Source organism: Dendrobates tinctorius, unplaced genomic scaffold (assembly GCF_039654945.1).
Source record: "Dendrobates tinctorius isolate UK_male_01 unplaced genomic scaffold, ASM3965494v1 ptg000016l, whole genome shotgun sequence".
Classification (NCBI taxonomy): Eukaryota; Metazoa; Chordata; class Amphibia; order Anura; family Dendrobatidae; genus Dendrobates; species Dendrobates tinctorius.
This window is the reverse complement of record NW_027361684.1, coordinates 78,975,313-78,993,360: the sequence shown is the minus strand read 5'-3', so window position 1 is coordinate 78,993,360 and position 18,048 is coordinate 78,975,313.

Below are 18,048 nucleotides of genomic sequence, written 5' to 3'. Positions count from 1 at the left end.
TATTTCTGCTGATCAGGATGATTGGGTTTCATTCTTGCCCTTGGCTGAATTTGCTTTAAATAATAGAGCTAGTTCTGCCACTTTGATGTCACCTTTTTTTTGTAACTTTGGGTTTCATCCTCGATTTTCTTCAGGGCAGGTGGAGCCCTCTGCCTGCCCAGGTGTTGACACTGTGGTGGAGAGAATGCACCAGATCTGGGACCAAGTGGTGGATAAGTTATCTCTCTCAGGAAAAGGCCCAGCGGTTTTCCAACCGACATAGGACCATTGGTCCCCAGTTTAAGGTTGGTGATATGGTGTGGTTATCATCAAAAAATATTGCTATGAAGGTGGCTTCTCCTAAGTTTAAGCCTAGATTTATTGGACCTTACAAGATTTTGGAGATTATTAATCCGGTCTCTTTTCGTTTGGCTCTTCCTGTCACATTTAAAATCCATAATGTGTTCCATAAATCTTTGTTGAAGAGGTTTGTTAAACCTGTTGTTCCGGGGGTGGCACCTCCAGAACCTGTATTGGTTGAAGGTAACATGGAATATGAGGAAGAGAAAGTACTGGATTCCCGTCTGGCTAGACGGAGACTCCAGTATTTGGTTAAGTGGAAGGGTTATGGTCAGGAGGATAATTCCTGGGTCTCTGCCTCTGATATTCATGCCAAAAGATTGGTGCGTGCCTTTCATCGGGCTCACCCTGATCGCCCTGGTGGCGTGGTTGAGGGTTCGGTGACCCCTCCTCAAGGGGGAGGTACTGTTGTGAGTTTATTTTCCCCTTCACTACTGAGGCCCGAGGAACTCTCTCTTCTGGTAAAGAAAGGTAGTGAGCCTGATTATCAAACACCTGAGTCTGATGATGATGACTGGCTGAGTGGAGTTACTGACTGGATATAAGGCTGCCGACGCCCTTCTGCCCTGCGGGTGATTTCTCTGTGGGATCCTTGGAGACCAGTCTGAATTCCTGCTCCTCTAAAGCTAAGTTTTCTGCTCGGCCTTTTGCATTTGTGCTTAGACTTTGTTTTGCTTTGTTTTTCAGGACTTCTGCCATTCCCTGCTGGGGTGTGCTGAATTCCTTTAGCTCTGTCTTCTGAAAATACCTGAGTGCTGATTTAGTTTTTGAAGCCTAGCTGCTTCAGGGTCTTTTTCATATCAGCTTGTTGGCTTATGTCTTTGTTAGGGTTTTGGCAGATTGCAGACAGCAACCTTCCTTTCCTGTTCTGTTTAGCTAGCTTGGGCCCCATCGTTTGCTCAGCCTATCTTTCTATCTGTGTGAGTTTTTTTTCATCTTGCTTCACCGTCATTATATGTTGGGGGCTGCCTTTTACTTTGGGGTCTGCTCTGGGGCAGTTTAGATTTCCTTTTCTGTCTTTAGGCTATTTAGTGCTCCGGCTGTGATCGAGGGGTCTAGGGCATCGTAGGAACCCCCCACGGCTACTGCTAGTTGTGTTGATAGGTTCAGGGGTCTGCAATCTGATAGTTGCCAACTTCTCTGGTTTTCTGAATGTAGCTTCTATTTTTGTGTCTGCCTCCTATGGTGACTCAATCATAACACAGCTGCAGCGGCGATCACTTGATCAGCTGGCGCGAACAGGAAGCCGGTTTCCCATGGTAGCTTATTCGGTTAGTGCTACAGCTTGCCGAATAAGTGGTTAACCAAAGATATTCGCTCAACTATAGAGGCAACCAATGATATAACACTATGTCAGCATGACGAGAATGCACTATGTCTTTGGACACTTTATCCTTAGGTAAAAAGAAGGTATGATGCACAATGTCGTAACATACCACTACGTTTGTTCTATTAAACCTTCGTTCAATATGATTGGCATATTCTTTGAAAAGATGCTATTATTAATATTGCTTTTGAGATCACATCCTGCAGTCTCTTAGACGCATTCACATTGGCTGCGAGACATACACAAAGGCTATTTATAGGAGGCATGTCTTGCCGGAGCCATTCATGTCAGTGTTCCATCCCCTGATGATGCTGCACATGCAGTGAAACATGTTGAGGGGACTTGTGCTATCTTAATAATTGTCCTATTCGGCCAGTAAGTGACACTGCGGAGTGCCAATAAAAGAATAGAATTGGCTACTATAACTACAGGGAGATAAGGGACAACAATGTGATTCCCTCTATGCATTTTAATATGAATGCAAATAAAAGCTAAATTTTATGGCTTTTCAGAGAGGGATTTCTATTTGGGGTTCTCCCAATTTTTTTGTCAATGATTAGTTTGTAAAGGAAAATAATAAAAAAACAATGCAAAAAAAAAAGGAACTTTGATCATGCATATACAAACACAATATATATTTGGACTTTTTTAACAAACCACAAAATGGGGCTCATTACAACAATTTTATTGCCATAGGTAGGCACATTTAAATTACTTACATATAGTTGATTTAGGTAGTGAACTTCCAGTGTTATATTTAGGGTAGAGGTCCTGACAAATATATGCGAGTCTCATTTGCTATAAACAGAAATGTAGTGCATGCTGAGATTTTTTTTATCATGTCGAAAAAAATGTTTTTTTTTTTAAACAGCCTTATTGAATAACATTTGTCAGTGTACGGTCAGTGTGAGGACCAAGTGCTTTCGGATTAAAAAGCAGATAGCTTAAATGTTATACCTCCCCTTCCCAGACACCTGTTACCACCCAAAATCAACTAACATCATTTTTTCCACAGTGTATCAAAAATTCGAAATGATTACCTAATGTTGGAGTAGTAATACGGGCATGGAGACTGTCAGGCATTGAGTATCTTCACCCTAAAACACGCATCGGGGTGAATGGACACAACACCGTACAGTCTTCATGCCCATTTGACTACTCCAACATTAAGCAATATTAATTATTTTGTATTTCTGATACACTGTGGGTATGATGATGAAAGATGATCTTGGGTGGTAAAAGGCATCTAGGAAGGAGCACTACAGCATTTAAGCATTAATGAACATTTGGTCTATTATATAGTTATCGCCTCTTTTCTGACACTATGCTATACCTAACATGCTAATTATAATTGCTAGGAATGTACAGTAGTGTGTTAATTTTTCTGAGGCATTCCCTATATTTTTAAAGTTTGATTTATACATTTGTCTAATAAACTATTTAAATTTTAATTTTCATGGATCTCTTCTGTTTCATGCATACAAAATATGCATCTGAGGAAAATAAGTTATTAAATGCTAAAAATAGTAAAATATTTCGGGAAGTTGATATTCTTTTAGGTTTATAAATGAGTTTTTTTACTCTCAAAGGAAAATGTTTAACAAGTTCTTCCCGACAACGATGCGACCTGGTAAGGATCGTTGGTGCATCGCTAAACGGTCGCTAGTGAGCTGTCAAACAGACAGATATACTCACCGACGCAGCAGCGATCCAGCGATCCATACAACAACCTCGGCGGTCGTTGGTATCTTGTCACACAGTGGCTCTTCAGATGACTCCAGCCTGCGTCCATGTGTTCTGCGTCGCCAACGAGGTCGCTCATTGGCGTCAGACACAGCGATGTGCGCTGGCCAGCTGGACACCAGTGGTCAGAAAATGACCCAGGCCATTCGAGCATGATCAGCGAGATCGCAGCGGGGGCCCGGTTTGCCGCTGCGTGTCACATGTAGCGATCTCGCTATGTGAGAAAGGGCCTTAGGACTTATCTATAGACAGGGTTTCCTTCACTTATTCCTGTCAGTCATTTAACACAAGAATGTGTTCAAGCCTGTGATTCAATTATAACCCATTAACAGGTCTTCAAAAGCCTTGGTAGGTAGCAGTAGCATCTCATTATATGAAATCTTAAAAGCTGAACAGTAAGTACATGACATATATGCATTGTTATTGTTTACTCATGTGTAGGAATTCCACCCACTGTAGCAATTTCTAAGCAGATTTTTATTTTTTTACTGAACGTCAACCAATTCAAAATTGGTGGAATAAAATGTAAGAAATACCTTTTTTAAAGATCAGTGCATTTTAGGATTCAAACATAAACCCCAAATTTGAAAATGTTGCTTTAGCAAATGCTATTTTATTTTTTTTTCTAGTTTGTGAAGCCAGACTTTTAGAAAATTGTCATGCTTTTGTGTTTTTTAAACTAAACATTAAAGACATAACTAAACAGCTTGTTATTTAAATCTTCAAAAATCGGTAGCTATAGATTTATAGATGTATGACTGTATTACAAAAAATGTTTTGTCGGAAAGTGTAAAGTATTATATTTAATAATTTTTCTTAAATTCTCAGTTTTCAACTTTTTCACTGACACTTTACACTACAGCAAATGGTAGTATTAGTTATTAATAAAAATTATGAGTGAGGGCCATCTAAATCATGACCTTTAAAAATTATGAGCAAAGGGTCATGATGACCCTATAAAGATTTTGAGTGAGCGCCGCATGATGAACCTGCAAAAATTTGGAGCGAGGGTCGCATGATGACCCTGTAAAAATTTTGAGTGAGGGCCGCATAATGACCCTGTAAAATTTTGGAGTGAGGGTTGCAGATTTTCCCTGTAAAACGATGACCCTGTTGATACGGTGGTGGAGGAGGAGGACAAGAAAAAGAAGAAACCATGAACTGCATATACCCTTTTTTTAGTGGGAAGGGGTGCATGGGAATACACCAGAACAAAAAGGAAAATGTTTTTCCTATGTTCATGGTTATGATGTAATTTCCTTGGGTTTGTCTTATACAAAACCTCCTTTGCAATGTTGCTCCACAATTGACAAAAGCCTGGGATAGCCTGAAACATCTTGTGTGGATTTCCATGTATTGAATTAAATGAGGATTATTCAACACATGAGTGCCGTGATTTCTTGTTTCTCACCACGGGCACCACTACTCCATGACCATTCTTCTTTGATATTATTCTGCTGCTCACAAAACCTTGCCCGCTTGTGCAGTGTGGAATTCCAGCTTGTGATGACATTGCACACCAATTGGTGAGCTTGTACTTGCATGCGGTGATGCAGCACCACCAGAGCAGCAACTGTAACTGACTTGCGGCAATGGACGCTTTGGCGGCATACCTTGACCAGAAATTCTAGCAAATCTTTTTAGGTTTTCCGATACAAGTTGAGCATGTGGGCCAAGCATGGTACATGTGTGAACTTGCCAAGTTTCACACCTGCCACCAGGTTACGTCCATTATTACACATGACCATGCCAGATTGTAGGTTCAGCAGCAAGAGCCAAAGATATTGAAGGTATGTTATTCGTTTCAATAAGACTGCTACAGCGTGCAGTTTGTCTCCTAGACAAATTAACTTCAGCAAAGCCTGTACTTTATGAGTGTCGAAGTACAACAACTGCACTTTCTTAATATTTGAATGAGGCACTACATTTGGTGACTTGAAGGGTATATGGCATATCCAGCTTGTATTTTTTGTCACGCTGTGCAGTGTGTGCAGAGATTGAGTGCAGAAGTACCATAACTACACTTTGTTTACAATATTTGAATGAAGTACTACTGATGGTGACTTCATCGTTGTATGGCTGACCCTGCTTCTAATTTTCTACAGGTTTTGCACTGTGTGCAGAGGTTTTATGAGTGTTAAAGTACCACAACTGTTAAGCCCAATTGTGGCATATATGGATTTGTGGACTTGCAGTGCCACAGGAGCAGGCCTGTCTAGGAAGGGGGTAGCTGAGCTCCTGATGGTCGAGGCAGATTGGGCTTCAGGTAGCCTCCAGGTATCACTCCTAGGCAGATCCCAGTACTGCAGCTGCTGACACATACTAGGGTTAAGTTCAGACACACCAGTCTAGGATACTGGATAAGGGACTGGCACATGGACAGGGGGACAAGGTTCAGGCACTGGCCTCACTCTAACATAGTAACATAGTTAGCAAGGCCAAAAAAAAGACATTTGTCCATTCAGTTCAGCCTATATTCCATCAGAGGACCAGAAGACTTAGGGAACAGGACTGGCCTCACCGAGACCAGGGGACAACTTTCAAGTAGTGGCTACAATGGGACCAGGAATTCCTTGACATTTTTGTATTCCCGGTCATAGCATGATGGACATTAAATTACTTGTATTAAAAGGTAACTTCAAGTCTCAGAGAGGAAGGAGGGTCTGGGAGTATAAATTTATGACAACCTATGACACACTCAGTGCAGGAATGAATGTGTCGCATGGATTTATGTCTTTTTACATCAACTAAGTAATTGGCTCTTCAGACCTTCTGGGGGCATCACACAACACAGAGCCAGACCCCAATCAGAGGATAATAAAACTTTCACACTCCTTATCTATGAACTGTTCCAATATTTATGTTTATCCCTCTCCCATAATGACAATTCTGCTTCACGTCACTTGTCTTATCTATTGCGTTATTTCTGTGCTGTTTTGTGAATAAATATGTGATTCTTCAGATGTTGTACTAGTCTAGCCTGATGAAGAGACCTGGGTAGTCTCGAAAGCTTGCAATGTGTTACCATCTTTTCAGTTAGCCATTAAAAGTTATCAACCACTGAGGACTCTCATTTCTAAATATTTTTCTATCTACTGGCTAACACGGTACAAAGATATATATCTTTCCTGTCTGTATTAAAGTGGAGGGAGTCGTTTATGCAAGAAGACTCCTAACCATTGGCTGGGAGCCATCTTGCAAGTGTACTCATAATACTAAATGCCTCTCCGCAAAAAGCTGAGGACATTTACTATATGCACCCACTGCCCCTTTAAGAGCAGGGCATCATGAGCACTAGGATCTGCGGAGCGTTCACCAGGAAGAAGCAGGAGCACATCGGGGATTTACGCCACAGGACCAGGGCGCTGAGTAAGCTGGCAACTATGCATGGGGGAGAAGGGAACACCATGCACTAAAACAACTACACTTCAGTCACAATATTTGAAAGAGGAACTACAGTTGGTGAATTCAAAAGTGTATGGATGAACCTGGTTGCTATTTTTGGTAGGGTTTGCACTTAGTGCATAGCCTTTATGAGTCTAAGGATACCACTACATGAAAATATAAACAGAATGGAACAGAATGTGTATGAGGCCCTCATTTATAATAATAATAATTTTATTTCTATAGCACCAACATATTCCGCAACACTTTACATTTTAGAGGGGACTTGTACAGACAATAAAAGGCTTTAAAGAATAAAAATAATCACATACATCAACAGATACCAAGAGAAGTGAGAGCCCTGCTCGCAAGCTTACAATCTATGAGGAAATAGGGGAGATACAAAAGGTGGATGGTAACAATTGTTTGTATTGTACTGTTCAGCCATCAATATGTGTCAACTGACAATACGAGGTCCTGGTTTTGAAGAAAATTTTGAATGGGCAAAACAGGGATAATTAGATGGGCAAAACAGGGATAATTAAATATGTTGAGGCTATAGGCCAGACTTTATGGCTAATACAGATTGTATCTGAGTCCCTGATTTTTGGCACTTCTTGATTCCTTCATAAATTACACTAACATTTCAATTTTTTTTATAAAAAGTACGTTTTGATTTACTTAAATTATTATATTTTTTATCCTTTTTTAAATTTTGCCTTATATACAAGTCAGTACACAGGAAAAAAATGTTTTTTAACACTGGCTTTACTAGAGATAGGACAGTATGTAGCCCTGAAAACAATTTTCTTTAAATGGTTCAGCAGCGGTATTCAATTACAGCAATAACAATAATAAACCCTACCTATATGCCTGCTCTACAATAAGCTCTCCCTGAACTACTTCCACAGGAGAGTATACCGAGCATTGCGTCACAAGGTCTTATATAAGACCCGATGATGCAATGCGGCCAGACAATCACAGTAATGTCACTAGCCAACATGGCTACAGCATTATCATGTATGGCAGGCAATCCCTGCATGTGTATTGGCTGCCTTACAGGTGCAAAAAATGCGTCGAAGGGATTCGAGCATTGTGCTCAAGCACCCTTGATACTCACTCGAGTACCTAGCATACCAGAGGACCCTGGTGCTCGATCGGGTATTGAGCAGTGGTGAGTATGCTTACTCTTCATTAGTTATTACTTAGAAATGTACGTGTTCTTGTGTGGTACTTAACACTCTGAAAGCTACATAGGATACATTTGAGACAGTTGTATATAGATCAAAGGATCCACGAAGACTTCTGTATACATCATATAGGATTCATTGAGACTCCTATATATATATATATATATATATCACATAGGATTTTGGGGTGCCAAGGGCCCCCAATAGCACTAATTCTGGAAGGACAGCTGGTATTGAGTTACATGTAAATATTACATTACCCTCATTCACAATTTTGCCTATGATTCTAGGTTTGAACGAGCATCAAATGCTTGAATCAAAGTTGTTTACGCACAATTTTGGAAAGGTGACACAAGTTTTTGGGGCCTTTGTGTGAAACGATATCTAATTTGCCTTTTTTGCTCTTTTTTCGTGTGGTTTTAATATACACAAAGGAAATAAACATGACGTGTAACTGAAATAATTTTCTGGGAGAAATACTTAATTTTCTTTTAAGGATGCCAACACTTTTGGCCGTGATTGTACATCACATAACATGCAATGAAGCTTTTGTATATACACCACATAGGCCCCATATCAGTAATTTCCCCAGGCCCCCCAGATGGGGGCTATTTACAAACTTCAGTGCACCCGGTACCCTCAGGGGCTGAATCAGCTGAGACTGACTGTGGCTGCAAAGCTATAATGTGTGCAATGCGGCGGTGTTGAGTAATGAATGTTGCGTGTGTTATTTGCACGCCCACAGAGCTTCTCTGCAAAAATAAATATTAACAGTAAAGAGAAAACCTATGAATATGAGCACTATGCCCTACTGGGGATCTGTCTGGTCAGGCAAACGGCCAGTCCCTGCCAATTTGGGCCCATCCACAGCCCTCTTGAGTTTTTATGCTAGGCCACATTCACAGACATCCTGAGCAGCATACGGATAAATCTTCTCTACCAAGATTTAGAAAATTTATTAGACAGTATGCAGTGCTGTAATACATGTGTTGCAGTTTTTGCTTGATTTGTGTATTTTTATGCTAACTAGTAATAATAAATCTTTCACATTTTTCCTTGTCTGGTATAATAGAACATAGGTAAACAAGCGCGCCAGTAGTTTTCCATTTAACAATTTAAAAATGATTTACATTATTTATAGAAAAAAAATCTGAACATTCATTACATTTTATATTTTAAATAATAAATATCAAGCACAAAGTGGATTAATTGTGTATTCATCTTCCCGAGTGCAGAACAGAACACCTTGTACAGATCTAATGTACTTTATGAAGTAATGGCAGTATGCCTCATCCATAATGGCATTTGATGTTTATCTCTCACTGGTGCCTCTTTGTTCATTACATTAATTCCTTGGCACCTTCGTTAAAGGTCGTTTTCCTTAAAAACAGGAGACAATGCAGAGTTTTCATTGATACTGCAGAATAAATATAATAGTGTCTTTTTGCTTATGTCTTTTGACTATCTATGGTTAGTAGCAACCCCTTCCCAACATCTGTTGTATAGGTACTGCAGATGTTGAATGCACATGCATGGACTGGACTCTAGACCCGATACATTCTCAAATATGGCAGGTTCCAGTTGCAATACAGATGAAGGCTGCAGAAATAAGCATCAGGTATGAATAATTTCAACGCACAACATACAGTATAATGCCAGCGTTCAAGTTAGATTAATTTCAGGGTATTTGTTCAGAATTTGTTGGGAACAACTGAGTATGTCACCATCCAACTCTCCTCTGACAAAATTTTGTCAATGGAGAGAAAGGTAAGGTCTGTACTAATATTTACTTCTTTCTAGTCACTATAAACACATCAATGTTTGGCCAAACTGAACACAGATATGCATTTTCATATTTCATTGCACTTATAATTTCAAGCAGATGGGTTGAGGTCTGCATTCTGAGACCTTCACTAAATGCTCAAAACTCCACCTCCCCAAGAGGCAAGCTGATTAGGAGACAATAGCGCACAGTTACTGCTTAAATGCGCACACTGCCTGGAGTACGGATTCGGTAGAAGTTAGAGCCCCGTCACACAGAGCGACTCGCCAGCGATCCCGACAATGATGTGATCTTGTCAGGATCGCTGGTGTGTCGCTACATGATCACTGGTGAGCTGCCAAACAGGCAGCTTCACCAGCGATCAGCACCAGCGACGAGGAGTGGGCGCGTCGCTGTGTACCTAGTTACCAGCGCGCTGATGCAGGGAGCTGGTAACCAAGGTAAACAGCGGGTTTCTAAGCGCCACGCGGCACTTAGAAACCCGCTGTTTACCTTGGTTACCAGCTCCCTGCACCAGCGTGCTGGTAACTAAGGTACACAGAGGGTTTCTAAGTGCCGTGCGGCGCTTAGAAACCCACTGTTTACCTTGGTTACCAGCTCCTGCTCGCTGGTCGTTGCTCTCCCGCCTGCCACACGCAGCGATGTGTGCTGGCCAGCAGGAGACCAACGACCCAAAAAAAGTCCAGGACATTTGAGCACGATCGGCGATACCTGGCGGGGGGCCGGTCGCTGATAGATGTCACACACAGCGATCTCGCTGGTGAGATCGCTGTTGCATCACAAAACTTGTGACTCAGCAGCGATCTTGCTAGCGAGATCGCTGTCTGTGATGGGGGCTTTAGAGAGTTATATTCATCAGTGTGTGTGCCAGCTCCAGGCTCACTTTAGTTTGTACCCAAGGAGTCTCTTGCAAGAAATGTCTTAAGGTACTGTCACACTAAGCAATATCGCTAGCAATATCGCTATAACTTGTGACGTTATAGCGATATTGCTAGAGATATCACTGTGTCTGATACTTACCTACAACCCGCTCCCCCGCTGCTTATCGCTGATTGCGCGAGAACGTCCAGGACTGTTTCTCGTCGTCAGCTTCCTGCGGCGCTTCCTGCTGTGACGACGAGCGACGTGTGGAGCCGGGCGGGAGGACGCAGGATCGCCACGTCTGACAGGTAAGTAGCGACCCCCGTCCCCAGCGATGTCGCTGGTGAGATCTGCCTGTGTGGCAGCTCACTAGCGACCACTTAGCGATGTACCAGTGATCCTGACCGCGTCATATCGCTAATTGTGACAGTACCTTTGTACACAAGTAATTATAGAGTTAATTGATTGGAATTTGAAACTTAAGTCTAAGAAAGTCACAGGACACTGGGAATGAGCCTGATAAGAGTGTCTTTAGCAATGTGATTCCAATAGATTCCCATATCAGTAAATCTAAATTGATACAGGAAAGATGTATATCTTTGTACCGTGCTTGCAATGTATTACCATCTTTTCAGTTAGCCATTAAAAGGTATCAACTACTGAGGACTCTCAATCCTGAATATTTTTAAATCTAAATTGGGGATTCATTCTTCAATTCTTCCATTCATTCAGGGCTATAGAGGGGATGGGTAATGATGCAGAAGGACATTTTTTAGATCCCTATTGGAGATTAAGTAAACTGTGAGAAGGAAAGGATTGTATGCTTTTTGCGGGGTAATTAGGGAAGACCAGAGAAGGGCTTTCACACTTTTGGAGAGTATAATGTGTCATTCAATCCATATCCAAAGGCTGGATGTGACTCCTCTCTACCAAGATTTAATTTGGTCCATCTGAGAAGCTATGTAATAGTCCTGCTGATCTCGGAGGCTTAAACCCCTTAGCTTTTTTTTATTTCTTCAGTATCCTGCTTATGAGGCATGTTTTTCCCCCATCCAAACAAATGAGTTTATTAACTGATGGACTTTGCTAAAAAGTAAAATGTGTATGTGTGTTCTTATCTTATTGTCACACCGCCTTGTGGGATGCAGGGCCTAGTACCTCTGAGGATGGTTCAGTCACGGTGACTCTGATGGCTCTAACAATCCCTAGGTTAGGTGGCAATTAATAAAGGGGGAAGTTAATGGATATATGACTCTGAGAGTTATGTTGATGCCGGCAAGGTATGAGGCTGAGGACGAAAGAAGCATACACCAGGAGTCCCGTGCAAACTTGAAAGATGAATACTTGTAACAATTCTTATGTTTTTCATTATAACAGTCTGGGATAGCAGATACAATTTTCCTCACACTTTGTGTCAGTCAAAGCCTTTTCTCGGCCCCGGCCTTGGGAGGATGGCAGTAACTTTTCATTTGACTAACTGTGCTGCGTGAAGGGGGAGGATTAGTTGACCTTAATCGGATCGGTGTATCCGGAAAAATCTGCTGCGCAGTTGTGCAGTTCCTTCTCTTGTCCCAGTTCTCTGTTGCTGTAAATGTGGGGCACTCCGAAAAGGGTGCTATTGTACTACCCGTTTGTCCTAGACGAGGAGCCTCAATTTCCTACCTCCTCTCACCACCAAAGCCACAAATAACATGACCTTTTCAGTCTCCCTCACACCTCCAACTGCCACTTATTTTCAAATCAGATAAACAAGTTGCAATACCAAACTAAGGCAGAAGAAGGCAGCATAGTACTACAAGTTGTAATACCAAAACAAGGTAGGAGAGGGCAGCATAATATTAAATAATTTACCTCCTCCCAAGGCAAGATGGGAAATCGGTGTTATAAATGCAATCATGTAAGGAATAGAGAACACACTTACCATATGACATATAACATACCTTAGTAACCTCACCGATCAGCATGTAATTATAAGACCAATGAAATATGAAAATACATTATATAGATTGAGTTATGCTAAACTTTTTATATGAAAATTATTCCTACTCTATCAATAAATATAAAATATTTGCTACAAAAATAAATAGCACGGGTTTAACCCCTTCATGACATTTGACATAAGTTTATGTCATGCTGATCATGCGCGCATAGGAGCTGTGCCCACACAATCTCTGCCAGGAGCTAGACTTAAGTGAAAGTCGAGCTTCAGCCATCAATTGCAAACATAACATGGCATCTGCAATCTATTTCAGCCAATTTTGCGCTCCAAAAGTAATATGGCACTACTTCTGTTTCAAGCCCTGCCGTGCGCCCAAATAGCAGTATTGGGTATCAGCGTACTCAGGAGAAACTGCACAACAAATTATATGGTCCATTTTCTCATGCTACCCCTGTGAAAATTCAAAACTTGGAGGTAAATCTACATTTTGTAAGAAAAAGTAAAATTTTCATTTTTTCCTTCCACATTTATTTAATTAAGTTTATTAACCCTGGAAGAGTTAATAAACTTATTGAATGTGGTTTTGAGCACTTTGAGGGGTGCAGTTTTTAAAATGGTGTCACTTTTGGATATTTTCTGTCATACAGGCCCCTCAAAGTCACTTCGAATGTGATGTGGTCCCTACAAAAATTAGTTTTGTAAATTTTGTTGAAAAATGTAGATTTTGCTTATCAATTTTTAACCCTTCTAACTTAACAAAAAAATGGTGTTTCAGAATTTATTCTTATGTAATGTAGACACATGTTACATGTTATTAACTATTTTGCGTGATATAACTATATGGTTTAAGGGCATAAAAATTTATATTTAGAACATTTTTAATTTTTCCCCAAAATTCAAATATTTTTACAAATAAACGCAAAAATTATCAGCCCAAAATTTACCACTATCATGAACTACAATGTGTTGCAAGAAAAATTCTAAAAATTATTGGGATATGTTGAAGCATGCCAGAGTTTAAACTACAGTATTTTGCGGTTTATAAGATGCACCCCAAATTTTGAGGAGAAAAATAGGAAAAAAAACTTTTTCTAATAAAATGGTGGTGCTTCTAATAATCCATGTGTCTTATTGCTTACCAGTGGTTGTGGCTGCGGTGAAACGGGGTCCCAGGGGTCACTGCTGGTGGAGGCAGGAGTGTTGCAATGCTGCAGACCCCAGACTGGGAAAAAGGGGTGTTTGGATGTGCAATGTTGCGATTGTTTGATGGTGTGGGGGCTCCGCTGACATTTTGCGAAAGCCCGAAGCCCCCACACTTCCAAGGTTTGCTATGCAGTGGACTCCGGGAAAATGGCTGACAGGGGTGGCGCATGCGCAGATGGAGATCTTGGCACTGAGATCTTGGAAGTGCAGGGGCTCCCGGTTTTCATAAAATGTCATCGAGTCCCCGCACCACCGAACACCCTCAGCATCACACATCTGAACACCCACTCATCCCAGCCTGTGGCCTGCAGCAATGCTCCACTCTTGCCTCATCCAGCAGCGACCCTGGTAAGGTATATTCACATTATTAGAAGAACCCCCATTTTCCCCCCACATTTGAGGGAAAAAGTGTGACTTATAAAACAAAAAATATGGTACATAAAGTGACACTGGTCAGAATTGTAAAATTTGGCCTGTTCAAGGAAGTGAAAACAGGCTAGGGGGAGAAAGTGTTAAAAAATGGAAGTGAACGGAGTTAGACTTTTTTTTAATAGGATTAGTTTTGCTTCTGAAACTAAAATATTGAAACTTTCTTCACAGGATATTAGATTAGATTTAGACTCTTAAGGGCCCGTTACACATTGCGATATCGTTAGTAATATCGCTGTAACGTCACTGATTTTTTGACGCAGCAGAGATATTGCTAGCGATATCGCTACATGTGATACTTACCTCCGACCGCCTCCCCCGCTGATTATCGCTGATCGCGCGAGAACGTCCTGGACCATTTCTCGTCGGGCGCTTCCTGCTGGGCTTCCTGTGGCGCCGACGAGCGACGTGTGGACGTGGGCGGGAGGACGTCAGGATTGCCGCGTCTGACAAGTAAGTAGCGACCCCTGACCGCTGCTATGTCGCTGGTGAGATCTGCCTGTGTGGCAGCTCACTAGCGACCACTTAGCGATGCACCAGCGATCCATATCGTTGTCAGGATCGCTGGTGCATCGCTAAGTGTAATGGTACCCATAGTAGCAATTAGAGTTGAGCGAAACGGGTCAAAAAATTTCAAAAGTCGCCGACTTTTGGCAAAGTCGGGTTTCATGAAACGAAACCCGACCCTAGGATGAGGTCGGCCACAAGGTCGGCGACTTACGCGCCAAAGTCGCGTTTCAAAAGTTTGTTTTGCGCTCTTTTTTAGCCAATCAGGATCCACGGACACTGTGGGCAACGTGATGACATAGGCAGGGGTCACCACCATCTTTCAGAAGGGCATGCAAGTGATTGGCTTGCTTTGGTGGGCGTCACAGGGGGTATAAAAGGGCATGTACGCCGACCGCCATCTTACTTCTGCCGATCTCAGTATAGGGAGAGGTTGCTGCTGATTCTGTAGGGAGAGCGTTAGGCAGGGAAGAAGACAAAAAAACTGCTTCTGCTGCTAGCGATTTGGCCTGCACAACACACCAGTCACTGTGTGTGCAGTGCAAGGGGAGGCTATATAGTGGTGTATCAGTGGTGTTGGTTGTTGGGCTGCCTTCTAAGGCTTCCTGACATTCCTGCATTGCTGTTTACCCACTGCTCCGCAAACTGCTTTTTTAAAAGCAATCCCAATTTTTTTTTTTTGTCCTGCTGAGAAGAAAAAAAACTGCTTCTGCTGCTAGCAATTTGGCCTGTACAACACACCAGTCACTGTGTGTGCAGTGCAAGGGGAGGCTATATAGTGGTGTATCAGTGGTGTTGGTTGTTGGGCTGCCTTCTAAGGCTTCCTGACATTCCTGCATTGCTGTTTACCCACTGCTCCGCAAACTGCTTTTTTAAAAGCAATCCCAATTTTTTTTTTTTGTCCTGCTGAGAAGAAAAAAAAACTGCTTCTGCTGCTAGCGATTTGGCCTGCACAACACACCAGTCACTGTGTGTGCAGTGCAAGGGGAGGCTATATTGTGGTGTATCAGTGGTGTTCGTTGTTGGGCTGCCTTTTAAGGCTTCCTGACAGGCTGGCATTGCTGTTTACCCACTGCTCTGCAAACTGCTTTTTTAAAAGCAATCCAATCTCCCTTATCCTCTAGTCACTTTTGTCACAGCTGTGCCATCGAGCCTGTGACATAGCGCTCAGATATCAGTGGGCCTCACACAATCCAAAAGTGTCCAGTGTCCACAAGTGTCTGCAGAAATTCAAAATCTCCCTTATCCTCTCGTCACTTTTGTCACAGCTGTGCCATCGAGCCTGTGAAATAGCGCTCAGATATCAGTGGCCCTCACACAATCCAAAAGTGTCCAGTGTCCACAAGTGTCTGCAGAAATTCAAAATCTCCCTTATCCTCTAGTCACATTGGTCACAGCTGTGCCATCGAGCCTGTCAAATAGCACTCAGATATTCATTGGGCCTCACACAATCCAAAAGTGTCCAGTGTCCACAAGTGTGTGCAGAAATTCAAAATCTCCCTTATCCTCTAGTCACTTTGGTCACAGCTGTGCCATCGAGCCTGTCACATAGCGCTCAGATATTCATTGGGCCTCACATAATCCAAAAGTGTCCAGTGTCCACAAGTGTGTGCAGAAATTCAAAATCTCCCTTATCCTCTAGTCACTTTGGTCACAGCTGTGCCATCGAGCCTGTCACATAGCGCTCAGATATTCATTGGGTCTCACACAATCCAAAAGTGTCCAGTGTCCACAAGTGTGTGCAGAAATTCAAAATCTCCCTTATCCTCTCGTCACTTTTGTCACAGCTGTGCCATCGAGCCTGTGACATAGCGCTCAGATATCAGTGGCCCTCACACAATCCAAAAGTGTCCAGTGTCCACAAGTGTCTGCAGAAATTCAAAATCTCCCTTATCCTCTAGTCACTTTGGTCACAGCTGTGCCATCGAGCCTGTGACATAGCGCTCAGATATCAGTGGGCCTCACACAATCCAAAAGTGTCCAGTGTCCACAAGTGTCTGCAGAAATTCAAAATCTCCCTTATCCTCTCGTCACTTTTGTCACAGCTGTGCCATCGAGCCTGTGACATAGCGCTCAGATATCAGTGGCCCTCACACAATCCAAAAGTGTCCAGTGTCCACAAGTGTCTGCAGAAATTCAAAATCTCCCTTATCCTCTAGTCACTTTGGTCACAGCTGTGCCATCGAGCCTGTCACATAGCGCTCAGATATTCATTGGGCCTCACACAATCCAAAAGTGTGCAGTGTCCACAAGTGTGTGCAGAAATTCAAAATCTCCCTTATCCTCTCGTCACTTTTGTCACAGCTGTGCCATCGAGCCTGTCAAATAGCGCTCAGATATCAGTGGCCCTCACACAATCCAAAAGTGTCCAGTGTCCACAAGTGTCTGCAGAAATTCAAAATCTCCCTTATCCTCTAGTCACTTTGGTCACAGCTGTGCCATCGAGCCTGTCACATAGCGCTCAGATATTCATTGGGCCTCACACAATCCAAAAGTGTCCAGTGTCCACAAGTGTGTGCAGAAATTCAAAATCTCCCTTATCCTCTAGTCACTTTGGTCACAGCTGTGCCATCGAGCCTGTCACATAGCGCTCAGATATTCATTGGGCCTCACACAATCCAAAAGTGTCCAGTGTCCACAAGTGTGTGCAGAAATTCAAAATCTCCCTTATCCTCTAGTCACTTTGGTCACAGCTGTGCCATCGAGCCTGTCACATAGCGCTCAGATATTCATTGGGTCTCACACAATCCAAAAGTGTCCAGTGTCCACAAGTGTGTGCAGAAATTCAAAATCTCCCTTATCCTCTCGTCACTTTTGTCACAGCTGTGCCATCGAGCCTGTGACATAGCGCTCAGATATCAGTGGGCCTCACACAATCCAAAAGTGTCCAGTGTCCACAAGTGTGTGCAGAAATTCAAAATCTCCCTTATCCTCTAGTCACTTTGGTCACAGCTGTGCCATCGAGCCTGTCACATAGCGCTCAGATATTCATTGGGCCTCACACAATCCAAAAGTGTCCAGTGTCCACAAGTGTGTGCAGAAATTCAAAATCTCCCTTATCCTCTCGTCACTTTTGTCACAGCTGTGCCATCGAGCCTGTGACATAGCGCTCAGATATCAGTGGCCCTCACACAATCCAAAAGTGTCCACAAGTGTGTGCAGAAATTCAAAATCTCCCTTATCCTCTCGTCACTTTTGTCACAGCTGTGCCATCGAGCCTGTGACATAGCGCTCGGATATCAGTGGGCCTCACACAATCCAAAAGTGTCCAGTGTCCACAAGTGTCTGCAGAAATTCAAAATCTCCCTTATCCTCTCGTCACTTTTGTCACAGCTGTGCCATC